The sequence below is a fragment of the Strigops habroptila genome, chromosome 14 (assembly GCF_004027225.2).
Source record: "Strigops habroptila isolate Jane chromosome 14, bStrHab1.2.pri, whole genome shotgun sequence".
Lineage (NCBI taxonomy): Eukaryota > Metazoa > Chordata > Aves > Psittaciformes > Psittacidae > Strigops > Strigops habroptila.
In genome coordinates this window covers 8423736-8437879 of record NC_044290.2, presented here as the reverse complement: position 1 = coordinate 8437879, position 14144 = coordinate 8423736, and the positions used below count along the sequence as shown (strand labels likewise).

Sequence of the window (14144 nt, the reverse complement as noted above, 5' to 3'; positions counted from 1 at the left end):
TGGCCAGGAGCTAGGTGAGCCTGGAGACATGGATGGAGCAGGGGTTCTGACAGCCCCTCTGATGGATGTGAAGCACTACTGGGTTTGGCTTTGCATGGTCTGTAAAAGAAAGGCTGCTGCCTGAAGAACACACCTTTTGGTAGTTTCAACTCTAAGCATGTTTGCATGACATGGTTTAAAGCTTTTAGCCCCTACTCTGTATAACACTGCTTGTTAGCAGAGGAAAGGGAAAGCTGGCCAGGACAAGAATAATTCATGCCCACCAGTGGCTAATATTTCTCACACAGCACACGGATAAGAGCAAGGTTGCTGATCAGAGCATCCTAAAGCCTGTACTGAGCTCAGAGGTGCAACTTCACTTTGGCCCTATTGCTTGCTTGCATTAACACATCTCTTCAATCACACGCTATTTCCAACTGGTCTGGATTTGCCTGGGACACAGGCTGGATGGTGTTCAGTTTATCAGCAACTATTCAATATCTGCTTTAGTCTCCTTGATCAAAGTGTAGCTTCATGTCTTATTTACAGCTACTACTAACAGCCTCTATAGACAGAACTATTTATTTTCCCCCAAGCTTTTCTGTTGTGCTCATCACACTGACATCTGAGTGCCTTGCAAAGATTAATTTATCTTCATAAAGCCTCTTCAAAATGAGAGAAGATGGTATTCCCATGATTTTACACATCAGGAGCTGCTGCAGAGACAGACTGAGGTCAAGTATTTCCACTCATGATACGTCTTAATAGGAAACGTCTCAGATCTAAAATTTTTTAGATATCTTCAAATATAATGCCAAAACAAAAATCTGCTGGTTTCTGTGTTAAAGAGAGCTCTGACTGGCTCTGTATGAAGTCAGCTATTACAACAGGAGAGGAGCAGGAACTGTAAATGCTGGTCACTGGAAATACGGGATGAAAGCTTTCTGCCTGCAGGTCTCAGGAATACTAAAACCCAATACAGATAACCCATGTCAATACAAAACACATTATGAGCCTTCAATGAAGCAGCAAAATATACTTTTAACAAGTATGCACATAGGAATTTCCCTCTGCAGTTTACAACACAGGACCGAATCCTGAGAGCTCAGTTCAAGGTAGGAGGAACTGCAGGTTCTCCCCACTTCTTGGGGTCTGGCCCATTAAGCATGGACAAAACCAGAAAGCTTTGTAGTGTAGAAGACTACCCTGGGAAGGAAGGCCTTTGTTTTATTAGTGTGTTAAAAGCATCTGTGGCTCAAATGTGCCAGTATCACTTTACAGCATGAAAATGCCGCCCAGGGGACTCTCAAGACTCATCTTTTCAAACGCTGATACCTCTTTGTCAGTTTTAATAAAAGACAGCTACAAAAACAAAGTGGGCCATGTGGTCTCAATGAAGCAGAGACTGTGGCAATCAATAACAGAAACAATCTGCACTTACTTGCTGGGAGAATTTGCTTTTAGCAGCAACATCTATATAACGAGACATCACTCAAGACCTCCCTTTGATTTTTTTCGGGACAATAAGCCCACTGTGCCCAAAGCACATCTGTGCTTATGGAGATTTGCAAATCCAGGTCAGTGTTTAGACTGATAACATGACCATGCAACATATGATGACAGATCAGAGCTTACAGGGTGTTTGATCCTCCTTCTTCTCTCCTAAAATGGACACTTTTCTGTCTCAAAAGAAAACTTATCTGACAAAAACATTAATATTTTAACACTACATACATATTTTCTGCTGCGCTCCATGATTTCTCTCACAAAGTACCCTCCCAGCTCTGCACATGAGTCTGCCTAATACAAGCTCCCATCTCCAGCCATGGTCTTTAGCAGATGATTGAGGCAGGAGGACGGTCAGGAAAGACGACGAAACTTGGGAAGAGGAGAGACATGGAAGCTAACAAAAAGCCTTTTTCATTTGTTACCCTGAAAGACACCAGACTGTGCCACAGCAAATGCTTCTTGGTTGAGACTCCAGATATATTTTGTCCCCACCTGACTGTATATAATTTACATGAACTGGTCCATTTCCTGTGACTCTGCGCTTAGGTGACACGGTGGCACTCAGCTGCTGTGCTCCTGATCTTTCGCTTTTGGGCAGACTCCTGGCTCTTTCCTTCACCAAACAAGGAACCAGATGTTTTCAGTTCCTCCTGACTGAGACACCGCAGCATTGGTGAGCAGAGGAACTGGCTTGTCGGGTTCAGCATGTTTCAGTAACTAACGTTAATAAAATCATTTTATGTTGCAGCTGCTGCAAATTTGTATGTGCCTTGTTCAGGATTACTTTGGGGTTTAGGATCTTGGGTCATACAGAAAGTCAGGAATGGGCTCAACCATTAGTTCTATCCAGAAACAAAATTTTCATTCTTGGATATGCAAGTGGATACAAAACATTAACATACGGATGGAAAACCCCCACTACTTTCTGTAATTCCTACAAAGCATTTCAGAGGCACGGTTGGGTATTACAGAGGAGAGTCCAATCGCAGTAAGAAACCTACAGATTTCAATTTAAGTGTCACACACAGACAGTCTTATCAGCTGAGACATGAATTACATTCCAGCCTAACGACTCACTACAGACATCAAAAAGATCCGATTTCCAACCGACCATCCCTAGGACATTCCTTTACCTCTGATTTGTGGTTCCCATTCACCACCCGTTTGCATTCATATTGAAATCTAGCAAGCCAGGTACTTCCATCAGCTCTGCGCTGCAGCAGGAATATACAGCAAGTCAATTTCCTATGGCACCAGAGAATGACAACTCAATACTTTCATGACATTTCATTTGAGAGGATTTTAATCTCGTCCCTAAGAGACAAGAGCTGCTTTGCCACTGCTGGTTTGGGGCTTTTTTGCAACTCACAGATAATAAGGACTGTGCCAGTGGAAAGAGAGGAAGAAAACAAGATTTTTGCATTATGAAAGTGGTGCTTTAGAAAATAACCTTCCACACCTCCAGCAAGGCAAAAGCAGAGAATAAAAGAGAAAAGATACATGCAGAAAACCTTTTTGGCAAACCTTGCAACCAGAATTATGCCTTCTGCCTCCACACCACCCTTGCCCAGTCATCAGATCCCTTTCTCAGTATTTTGTTCTGGTATCAGCCAAGGCCCAAACCCGAGGCTCCCCGGGGCATAGCACTGTAGTGTGGTAAGCCAGCGGCATAAAAGCTAGAGCTAAATCAACAGAGCTCAATGAATATCGAGAGAGTGAGCAGCAAAGGGGATTTACTTAGAAACGGAGCACCTATGAACAACTAGGAGTTTATGGACTAATGGACTTGTTTTGCTCCTCAGGTATTTTCACTCCGAAGGAACATAAAGAGGCTTAGAAAACTCTTGTCTTGCTATGACAGTGAACAGCTCTACAAGGGCTATTGCAAACTAACCACCTAATGCAGAGAAAGCAACAGAGATTTTTCTTGTGCAGTCATTTCATGTTCTGCCCTTTGCTCTGGCCCAGCCAACTAGAGACAGAGCCTCTCAGGACACAAAAAGCCCAAGATCCCAGACCACAAGACATAAAAACATTTCTGTGCACCCATTGCCTCCTCACAATAACCTCATTATCACAGCTGTCAATCAACAGGACAAACCAGTCACTAGCATGGGAACTACTGATAAGAGATGCTCACCCTCAAATGCATTCATTTGCTGCCTGGAACAACACAAGTGATGGCAGCTTTAACACGGCAACAGGCTCCTCAAAGCTGGAGTGGCAGTCTGTGTCCTGTCTGCTCACTGCAAGAGACTGGATGGGTCGCATGGAGAGATTCCCTTTGGCTCTGTGTCACACTGCTGGGGCTGCAGTGTACAGCCCCTTCAATTCCATCCCAAACTATCACTCGTATGGAGGTAATTGTTTAATAACCAGATGCACACGCTGTCATTCAGATTTATGTCCCACAACCATGATGTGCTGTGATCAGGCTGAAAAATCCTTATATGTTTCCCAGCATATAAATCTTGTATCCACTTGGTATCCCTCATCATAAGTGGCTGTTCAAAACCTGAGTATTATCAATCATTCACCTGGCACAATATCCCTCTGTCGTTTCTGCAAGTCCTTGATTTACTGATAAAGGGTGGCTATGTTCCTAACCACGCTAATATAAGGCTGGATGCAACACTCGTGTCCAGTTCTGCTCTCAGTGCTCCTCAGCCACTGTTCAAGACAGTGGTATAACAGTGAGAATTTGCTCCCGATCCGTTTTTAACAAATTCCAGAAAAATTCTGTCATCATTTTAAAACCAGCTAAAAAAAAACCTTTCCTAAGGCTGAGATGTTCAAAACCCCACCAAATACCCTGAACACTCAGTGCCTGAATCAGAAACTGCAGCAGATGGGCTCAGAAGGCTTTTTTAATATTGGCTATTAATAAGTGCAAACGTTCACAATGACAAATGCAATGTATTTTTAGTCTGTACTGGGATATTAGCCTGGTCTTCATCAGCACTTTTGTCAAACTTCCTGCTTTGACACAAACCCACAATATTCTGGCTGCGAGGCTGGTGTTTGTTTCAATATGCAGACACACATTCACAAGCTCTTTCCAGCCTCATGTTCCTGCTTCAGAGTAAAGTCTGCAAGCATTTGCACTGGTCTGACTACCTGCAAGGTGGGTCTGTCCATGCACCTTCCCTCAGTTCTCTCCCAGCATCCAGGAATATTCTTATAACTGGGATTGTTCAATGACTGCAGCTGAGTTAACCTGGAATTACTTTAGTGGAAATCAGCTCAGAACCAGGCTTTGATATTGAAATGAATGGATTAACTCACGATACATTTAACTAGGAAGACCTGGCTCTGTCCTATAAACATCACAAATGCAAATGTCTTTATTCTAGTCAAGTCTTTCATTGTTATTTTTCAGAGAGTAAAAACTAAGCAGCAGGGAGGAGGGAAGACGTGGCTGTATGCAATGTACGCAATCCAGCCTCAGGAGCATGGATCATGCACTGGGTCTCAGCCACCTTCTGCCTCTGCCATATCTACTTCCCAGCTCAATACCTGTAGCACAGCTACACCAACACCTCCCGAAGCCCAACACAGTGAAACAACCTTGCCACACTGTGAACCTTGGCTGTAAGCAATGCAAATATTTTGACTCTGATTCCTGTAGCCATTTCCCTAGGTCACACATGCAATCGTACCGGTTCCCAAAGAACACTGTGGTAAACATAAACTGTGATAACGGTTTGACAAATGCCAGCTGACGTAAAATGGACCCTATTGTTTGTGTTTAACTGGGAGCAGCCAGGATTTCACGGCTGCACTTTGTGGTTTCTTCTGGGATCGTTGCTGTAGTTTCTACATATGACAAGTTTGTTCCGGTAGGAGCTCACTGTTAGATGGAAAGCACCAGGAAGGACATGGGGAAACCTGGGGTGATTGCACAGAGAGCCTGCACAGGAGGCTCTGTGCTGCTCACCTGCAATGCTGCTGCTTTGTGAACAAACCGATCTCCCCAGGAGCAGCTTTGCTCAGTAACCAGCCCTTTGGAGGTGCTGTCTGGGGCTGTAGGGCAAATGCAGAAGAACAAAGGAGGATGTTCCAGGGCAACACAGCTTGGAGGGTATCAGTTAAATTTCATAATACTTGCATGAAAAGAAAGAGTGGCTACTGCCATTTCACTGCAAAGAAACCTGACAGGAGACAGTGTGGCTTTTAAAGGCGTTCAGACACCTACTTCTCACCCTTTAATTGCTTCTGTTCCATATTTATGTGATAAAAGCTCAAAGAAACACTTTGAGGCTTTGCTAAACAGCAGGAATACAGCCTATGTGGTCTCCAGCCCTAAAACTACTTTCAAGTGACTTCTCCAAGCTCAGACAAGAAAAGCACCTCAAAGGTAGGACTTGGGACACTCATTTCCCTATTGTTGCAATGCCACCCCACGACTCTTATGAACGACCTTGCTAGAATGGATGCTGCACAGGACTAAGATTAGTCCTCACAAATCTGGCTTCAGTCCTTCCCTCCTCCCTGAGCAGTGGGCAGCTATGGGGAATGAGTATTTCACATGATTCCTTTTCTGCTATGGCACAGAGGATGCGTTTCCTTCTGCATCTGTGTTTTTGTTCAGACAAATGACTAAGCCGTGGGCAGCGCTCTGGAGCGACAGCAGCGCCCAGGCTCCCCAGCACAGCAGTTATCTGTGAGGGTGGCTGACTGCACCAATTGTCTTCCTTCCCAAGTGATATTAGCATTTTATCATTAAATCATAGTTAACATCAAAACTGGAAGTCTCCCCAAGGCCTGAGTGAAGCAGATCACAGAGCTCCTCAGCTGAAACCAATTTTTCATCTGCTGCTCCTGGGAAAAGCGATGATTTTCTGACATCCACATATGCTAAAGCAAGCTGGCCACCAGATACAGGCAGCCCACGGCGAACCGGTGAGCACGAGCACTTCTGCCAAAGCTGGGTCTAAAAGCTACTGACATCCTGCAGGCACAACTGCTCTGCCTGGAAACAACATGGAAACTGCAAGCGTGGTGTAAGACCTCATGCAAGTCTCAGAGGCAAAGTGCCCTTCACTCCAGAGATAAACCTGCCCTCCCTCTTCCACTTTCTTAGCAGAGTTGGCTCTGAGGACACTCAGACCAGCCTCACATGTCTGTCCTCCACACCTTTCCACTTCTCCCAAGTTTTAATTGCTTCTAGTTTACATTTGGGTGACCAAAGCTCAAAAGAAACAAGTTCAAAGGCTTTCCCAAATTGCAGCATAACAGTAGGTGGTCCCCCCTATGACAATCACACATCTTAGAATTAGACAAAAGGAAAATGAAGGAAATAATTGCAGTGTCCGTATAGGGCCTCTGCTGTCAATTATCCCTAATGTGGAGTGTCTGCTCTCTGCTTCCTTCCTGGTGGCTCAGCCCCAGGGAGACAGAGACAGCACTGACAGCCCAAGGATGGGTCAGCATCATCAGTCACTCCTATCTAATGTCCAGCATGACTGAAGACTGGCTTCAGCTGCCTGAAAACAGACATTTAATGCCACTCTACAGCCCTCAGATATTCCAGGCATTCACACAGATGTGGCAGGAGACAGAGGCTAGAGGTGAGAAGAGACACAGCCCTATGGGTGCCGCAGAACAGGGTTCTGATGGGCACCGGGCTCCACTGCCCCGAGTCGAGGTGCGGATCCCAACTCACCACTCCTCTGCAGCTTGCTGGGCTTGTTCAGATGCCTCTGTAGCTGGTGCTAAAGGTACCCCAGTCAGAGCCACCACTCTTTAATAAGCTAAGCATGTTCTCAGCTGTGTGCTATGTAAGTGGAACAGCTACAGCTTAATTCCTGAAACCCAGAGGAATGCAGGAGACTCTCCTTGGAGGCTGCAGACACTGCCATCACCTGGGAACTCCCCCCATGGCTACACAGCTCTGCGTAAGACAGTTATTGGATTACCACTTCAGGCTCAGTGCTTCATGCTTCAGGCTCTGCCAGGCCTGTTTAATCAGCTGGTAATGTGACACTTACTTCTATAAAGACCTGAGATCTCCTTCCCTGGCAGCACGCCTTTTCCTGCAGGAGGTCAGCCTGGATCCCTGATTTCTGGTGTGCTGCTGCTGGCAGCAGGGACATGAAGCAATAACATACAAAATGAAGAAAAAACAAATAAAAGTCTGGATGGTGGAAACTGTTATTTCCACCTAAACCTGACAGGCCATCCTGCTCGAAAAGGCTACCTCAATGAGCTCCTGCGGCTGCCCCACTGCAGCCCCAGAGAGCAGGAGAGGCTGAGCTCAAAACTCTCAACTTCCTCCAAATTCCCACTGGGTTTAAGTGCTTGAGGGGATCAAGAAATGAGAAGTGAATGTCTAAAAAATCCAACAAACCTTGGATACAAATCTGAGCAAAAATGCACCACAAAAGAGACGTTATCTACTAGTGCAGGGTTTACTGAATAATGTACCTTGCAATGCCTTGAGACAGGAGAAGCTGGGACAGCTCCCAGTTCAGATCTGGGACATCCTAACTGCACTGAAAAACTGCCCCCCAGTTGTCTCCTTTACATGTAGCTTTCTCATAACCCTCATTAATTTCTCATCTTCCAGCATCTTTCCATTCTTTTGATAAGCCACACTTAGCAAGCAACGTGAAAAATGTCACAGCAAAAAGCCAGCCAAGGTGGTCCCTCCACAGCCATATGTGACCTTCAGTGTCATGAAACATCCCAGGTGAAATATCTACCAAGGCTAAGAACTTAGATACCACCATCTCCCCTGGATGCACTGCTACCTTGCTTGGTGAAGAAGCTGGAAGAACCTTCTGCCTCCCTCTTATACAGCAGACCCCAGGATGAAAATTCCAGACAATCTCTTATGCAGCAGGTGACCAGCCAAAGCCAAATTTCCAGCATGCAAACTATTGCCACTGACTGCTATGAAAAAGCAGCTTTAGCTGGGCAGGAATGAAAGCCAATGACTAAAATGTCATATTAAATTGATTTATTAAAGTTCAATGATTGAAACAGAGAAGATTTCCCTTAACAATTTGTTACAGGCCAGATTCAGCCACTGCGACCAGCTCTGCTGTCAGCCTAATTGCAATCATAATTCACAACCCTAATTTGGGACCACGTATTAAACTGCATGTTTCAAAGCTAGGGTTAGAGAACAGGAGACAGTTAGTATTTTGTTCCAAGGGAAGCAGGTAGGAATCTCCTACAAATACCCACTGCAAAGTCCAGTCCCAGCCCGTCCTGTCACAGACTTGTGGCTGCAGATTGAATTGGATGTATCTGGCATTTCCTAGGTTTTGGTTACACACACAAAAAATCAAGTTCTGCCATTCTTGCTTATGCAAGTATAAAGTGATCAGCACCTCCTTTGGAATCACTCCTTATGGCTTAACTGAACTTGTTTATAGGGAAAAATAACACCTCATGGTAGCTAAATGAGACCTTTGAATCTGTCTGTTTCATATGATCTAAAGGCCACATTCCCAAGTCTCAACATGTGCTGCTGATCCCTTGCTTGGCTGGTATTGCCCTGAAAGCAGCAACATGTGTGTCCTTACCCAAATTTGGTCCCCAACAGGCTGTGCAAGCAAGAGGCAGCACTTGGGCTCCAGAGAGGAGCAGCAGCTGAAGCTGCAGAAGGCTTCATATGAGAATCTTCTCATGAAAACAGCCCTATTAATAAAACAGGAGGGAATGCAGAAAAGCAGATTTATCTCAGAGTAAAATGTTTCTTCGGGAGCTCCCCGAGGAGTCAGTAGCAGCTTGTTATGGAGCTAACATGCCTTTTACTGCCGCAGCCACGTGAGTAAGAAGTATTTCAGTGTTAGGAGCAGTTGAGAGAGGCACAAAGCAGGAAAGCTGGGCAAGCAGAACAAATGCCTTTGAGTAACAAACCCCACAGCTACTGGAAAACCTCCTGAAAGGTTCTGAGTTTGAAACAATCCATGACCTAATTATATGGCACTGTTACTGGAGAACAGGGCAAGGAACAGAAAGAAAGGAGAGGGAAGATAAAGGTGGGAGGGACAGAGAGGCCTAAATACTCAGCAGATGAGTCCAAGCCAGAGGTGACCAAGGCTGATGTTTTATTTAACACAATCACCCTCTGTGAGGGATAAGGGAGATGCAGATGAAAGGGGACTTGCTCCATGCTTATGGACGGTCTCCTCGTGGAGCATGTTTTACACACTGAGATTAATGAGGGAAAGAGACAGGAAACATCACAATTTGTAGGGATCTGGAATGAACAATACCCACGCTGGTTTCTGTTACTAAAATATCACATTTTTCTCAAAGGGGAAAAAATGGGTTAGGAATCCCTAAGCAGCCTTGTAGGAAACATGTACTACAGCAAATTGGGCCAAGACATGACAAGGATGTGATCTGCTCTGCATCTTTCCCAGAATGATTCTCCATCAGTGACAGCAGAAGCACTGTTCAGAGGCAACTGGCCCCCTCTGAGCCAGAAAGAGCATGGCTCAGATGTACAGGTTACCTGAGTGACATATAGTACTTCTCCGTGGGAACAGGCCCAGCAACTCAAAACCAAGCTATACTATACTCCTGAGGTCATCATAAGAGGCTGCAAGGGAGCAATCAGGAACATCCACAGGAATACTGCCATGGAATGCACAGACACAGCCCAAACCATCTAATCAGCAACACACTACGCACAAGGAGTTCTCCATACACCACCTGAACCACCCTGTGCCTGAGGAGCAAAGGGACACACCTCTTACTTGCCAAGGCTGCTATATTCTTTCTTTAACAATGACAGGCCAGACTCTTAACTAGGATGTGCCATCCCAGTGCTGGCTTCGGTGAGCTCTGCTGATTTAAATGGCAAGATTCTGGTCAGGTATCTCCCAAATGATAGTGGAAGCTGAGAAGAGCCAGGCCAGCCAAATCCTTGTCACTTGTCAGGCAGAGAGGTTACAGACTGAGCCACAGCTGGCTTCCAGCAGACACCCTGCTGTGCGCAGTGCTGGACAGCAGGAGAGCTGATGAGGTGCAGCAGCCTCATCTGGCCGCCACTCAAGTACGACAGCCCTTACTTGAACTACACATGCATTCAAACAAGGAACCAAAGCCACGGGGATCTGGCCCGAGTATCAGATGTGTGAAGGCTTTGAACTGAGTTTCTTTAAACTCACAGTCCTCCTCACAAAAAGCATGTGTATGATCACCCGATCAAAGAGCATCGATAAATCGAGCCCTGACTTCTCTTCCTCCCACTGCAACATTCACTATTCCCAAAGGAGCAGATCCGAATTCTTCACTCACTGTACTCTGTGACTAATCTCCTTCATCCCCACAAAAGCAGCTGCTGAGAAGTGCTGCCGTTTCAGGATGGGTGGCACAGCCCCATGAATGACAACCAGGAACACTCATCTCGAGGCAGCAGCATGAGTCACAGCACGCAGGGGCTCTCCTCTCCGCATTGCCGCAAGCTGGCTTCCCGAGGATATAGTTTTAGGCAACTGAGCTGTGAAGGAACTGCAGACGAGGGAGCCACGCTGCTGCCCTGGCCTTGCCTCAGAGAACCACAGCCTGCATGGGGCAATGCCAGCACAGCCCAATGCTGTGCCTGCAACTCCCCCAGCTCTACGCTAACACGTACTTCATATAAACATACTTCTTCACAGGATGCACCGCTGCCTGTGCACGTGTGTGCCCTGAGATGTTTAAGCCAGGAGCACAGGCACACCTGCAGTGATTGCCGTTTGCATCACAGGCATGGGAAGAGGTTGCCATGAGCACAGAGCCAGCCATACCCACCCACCCCACACAGGCACAACACGCCAGTGAGCGGAGGCTGCGATGGGCCCGCTTTAACGTGGAAGAGGGATTAGCTCTTTCCCTGAGGTCACACTGAAAGGCTGCGACAGAAGGCAGTAATTCAGACACCCCTACCCTGAACCAGCCATACAACCACCAGCGTGCCCTCTCCTCTGGTTTGAGATACCTCTCCAGGGCCTGTGTTTCCACAGTCACTTTTTCCTCCATTAAAAGCAAACACAAACACTTCAGAAAGCAGAAAAGCTCAGAGGGAACAAGAGCTCACTGCACATTCTACTTCTGCATCAGAAAACAGACATCTTAGAGAACAGAGTCCAGCCCAGCTGAAGTTCTCATCTTCAGAACAACAAAACTGCCTTATCACAGTATCTGTCTTTGGTGCATGGCTGGAAACAGCTCGCTGCCCGCCGCAGCGCCAGGCTCCCTGTTGCATCAGCAGTGCAGGAACAGATCTGCAGAGCCCACAACAGGCACCGAGACTCCCCCCCCCAGACAGCTTTGCTGTAGGTAGCACTGCACACACAATGAACCAGCTCACTCCTGAAAAGAACAAGCTGACAGCGGGGGAAGGGTCAGGCTCTGCTTTCCCAATCTGTAAGGTTTTCTAAGGCTCATCTCCTTCACCTCACGCCATTCGGTTAATGGCGAGTTAGAGCAGTTCACGGTAATTGAAAGCAGACTTCTGTATATTTTAACTGTGGCTTTTAGCCTGATTTACATCCCTGATCTACAGCACACTTAACAAAAGATGACTTCTGGAGAAAGAAAATTTATCATTCCTTAAAGTTATACTTACTGAGAATGGCGGTGGAAGCCTCTGTAGGGAATTGCAGGGTCTTTAAACCTGTCTTGGTAGCAGCTAAGTTTTCTCTCTTGCCTTTGCACAAGTGGGATGTGAAGGCAGACCTGGGACACACTCTGTGTGTGTGCTGATGAGGGCTCTCAACTGTGCATCGTTGCCAAGACACCCAGGGCAGACTCCAAAGCTTCCAGAACTCGCCCTGGCTAAGGCATTCCTAATCAAATCCTCCTTTCAACAGGAGCTTCCAGCACAGGCATCACACAGAGCTGCAAACAGCATCATTTTCTTTGGTTCAGGTAAAGCTAAACTTCAATGCAGTGCTTTCATCAGTTTGTAACATTGCTTATTAACAAAATATTTCTATCTGGAATTGTTCACAAGCTCTCTACATTCACCTTAAGTTTCAAAACGAATGAATGGCAGGATTGAAGTCTGCCTTCAGGTTTGATGCTGAAATCTTCAGTGGTATCAGTTATTTCTGAACAGCTACAAGAATCTGCCTATGCCAAAATTTTATGACCTGCAGTTACAAGATGCTTGACTCTGGAAACACGGGGAATTCATAACATCAGCTGCTGCTGTAACACACATGATTGCACTTCTGCATTATGGCAACAGATCCTAGCAGTCAGGTCTCATGATGCCAGATGCCGGTACAAATTCACAAAGTCTACCCCAAAGGTCTCCGAGTCCAAATACAAGATGTATGAAGCTGCAGGGAGCAAGAAATGGGCAGATAAAGAAGTCTGAAGCGCAACAGAAGCCAAACCGCCTGTCTGAAAAAATCCCACCTCTCTGCTGCCTCTCACACCAGCACAAGAGGTGTCAGTTCGGGCTCCCACCCTTTGGAATTTGTTGTCCTTCCATAACACGTTAATTGTGTTAACGGCTATTCCATATCTTAGCTATGTTAAGATAGAAAAGATTCATAGAGCTCACAGAAGACTGTACAAAACCAGGACTGATGAACAGGCATTTAAGAATCCCATTTTTCATTGCTCCTATGTTACAACCAATCCTGAATTCACTCCAGCTTTCTCGTTCAACATTAATCTTTGTTTCTACAGGTAAGTTACAGTAAGAATGCTTACACTATCAAAGCCAGATCAAAGCATTTAAAAATTATCAGTGTGACTGCTCTGACAGGGTTTTTTTCTCCTATGGATCACAAACATCTGAAAATGAATTCTTCTTGTGAGTTAGGACGGGCGTTTTTCAGTATCTTTCAATCTTTCAGGGTATAGAAGAAAACATTTCCTGCCCTTTCCTATTAGTCAATCATAACCCAGATGAACTTCTAACATAAAGATTTCTGCAACAATGGAAATTCTGAACCCTTGATTTTGCTGATGAGAGTTGCTCAAAGTGGGAAAGGTCAAACATTGAAAGATTAGAGTTTTCAGGGAGGATACACTTTAATCCTCCTCTTTCCTCCTGCAGTTATCATTATGTGTAAGTAACTTAAAATTAACTCCTTGTACAAGACCACGTGTAGTGTGGCTAAAGTAAACAAGTTAAATATACCTTCCCATAAAACCTCAGTTCCTGATGTTAAATAACAGTGTTGTAAAGGAGGGTAGGAAGCAAAAGGAGGCAATAAGGTCAAGGAAGTACCAAGGAAGATAACTCTGATTTTGCATATGAGTTTTCACACTTCTTTATACTCCCAGAGACATACTTTGAAAGGGAAAGAATAAACTGCTCTTCTGCCTGCTCCTGGCACTGCATTTGCACTGAGCCCTGGGGTGTGCAGCCTTCAACCAGCTTCATCATTCAGCCCAAAAGAGATTAAGCATTAATTGTTCTGCAAAAAAGATGTTCATCTATTAATAACACTAGTTATGGACACCCCAGGGAGTGAGACACCTGAGCCAGTTCATGCTTTTTACACACAGATCTGAAGGCATACCACTCTCAAGCAGTCAAGGCTTAGCTTCTAGGCCAAACCACTGCATAGCTGGGCATGATGTAGCACCCTCTCCATAAAATTTAGGAATAGAGTAAGTCTGTACAGCTTTTTAATTCAGTGGCTCTCCACTGGGAGCTTGCCTGGTGACATCCCAACATGAAGAACTGTTAC

The 14144-nt window shown here is 45.5% G+C and overlaps 1 protein-coding gene across 4 annotated transcripts in view; it reads right to left on the bottom strand.

The window, feature by feature from the left end:
• The window catches only part of RAB11FIP4 (RAB11 family interacting protein 4), a 117589-nt gene that overhangs the window by 35375 nt on the left and 68070 nt on the right, over positions 1-14144 (bottom strand). Inside the window, exon 1 of one of the 4 annotated variants that reach the window (XM_030506641.1) lies at positions 12059-12188. The exons of 2 other annotated variants lie outside the window; for them this stretch is intronic. The gene's annotated coding sequence lies outside the window, so the exon portion shown is untranslated. Of the gene's footprint in view, positions 1-12058; positions 12189-14144 lie in introns of those variants that run through there. One more of the 4 variants, XM_030506637.1, reaches the window with a different exon arrangement.